This window comes from Octodon degus, unplaced genomic scaffold, assembly GCF_000260255.1.
Source record: "Octodon degus isolate 3935 unplaced genomic scaffold, OctDeg1.0 scaffold00068, whole genome shotgun sequence".
Lineage (NCBI taxonomy): Eukaryota > Metazoa > Chordata > Mammalia > Rodentia > Octodontidae > Octodon > Octodon degus.
This window is the reverse complement of record NW_004524644.1, coordinates 1090169-1091303: the sequence shown is the minus strand read 5'-3', so window position 1 is coordinate 1091303 and position 1135 is coordinate 1090169. Positions and strand designations below refer to the sequence as shown.

The window sequence follows — 1135 nt, the reverse complement described above, 5'->3', positions numbered from 1 at the left end:
TTAAACCAGCTATTCCTCTACTGGGAATTTTCCCAGAGGATCTGAAATCATCATATCATAGTGATATATGTGTACCTATGTTTATAGCAGCACAATTTGTGATAGCCAAATCTTGGAAACAACCAAGATGCCCAGCACCTGAGGAATGGTTGAAAAAGATGTGGTATTTTTACACAATGGAGTATTATGCAGCTATTAAGAAAGATAAACTGCAAGCCTTTATATTGAAGTGGATGCCACTTGAACATATACACATAAGTGAAATAAACCAGACACACATGTGTAAATATCGTATAATCTCTCTAGTATAACTCCAAAGAAGAAATACAAATAGAAAGATATAACACAAGTAAAAGGAAAGCAGGATCTCAAGCACTAACTAATCAAGAGAGGGAAAGGAGAAGAGCTAGGAAATGTGACTATGTCAAGCCATACAGTTATATGTAAAAGATGAGCAAGGCAATGATCCTGAGAATATTCAGAAGATTTTTTAATCTAGCAGTTAATTGGAATGATTCTCACCCTAACTCTTTATACTGCTACCTGTGAACTAAGGTACTGCACTGCAGATGGTAATTTGTAATAGTAGTTTCATGCTTGGAGTGCCTGTCATTCTGGTATTCTGAATACGGGGTGCTTGTCATGACATGCCAGTTACTGCTATGATGTCTCTCGGGTAGGTGGATGTTCAAGAAGCGGGTGGTGAATGAAAGCAAGAGACAGGAAATGGAATATTGTGGGACTGTCCTGCTTCAATGTTGTGTATAGTGAGATTTTTGGACTTATGTGCAAACAAGAGAAGTATATAATTCTTTATCCTATTTTTAAAATATAATCTAATTTTCAAATGTTTTTTTTAATCATATTACGTAGGGACTTAAAGTTCAACGTATCAATACTTGATGAAAAATGCCTGTTCGTTATTATGCCTAAGATGTTTGAAATGCAGAGAGATAGTGAGGTTAAGTTTAATAGCCTAAGTTGTTTGATAATAACAATAAGCTTGTCTTCTGGATGGTTAACAACCTAAGTTTGCAGACCAAAATTAGACAAAAAGGAGGGCTGCAAGGAAAGCCATCATTTTGGCCCTAGCCTTCCAAGGTCAATTAAGACTCAGGACATATGAGAACTTGTA

At 36.0% G+C, this 1135-nt stretch overlaps 1 protein-coding gene across 1 annotated transcript in view; it reads right to left on the bottom strand.

Annotated features, from left to right (window-relative positions):
* Nucleotides 1-1135, bottom strand: part of Cog5 (component of oligomeric golgi complex 5) — a 359771-nt gene that overhangs the window by 332842 nt on the left and 25794 nt on the right.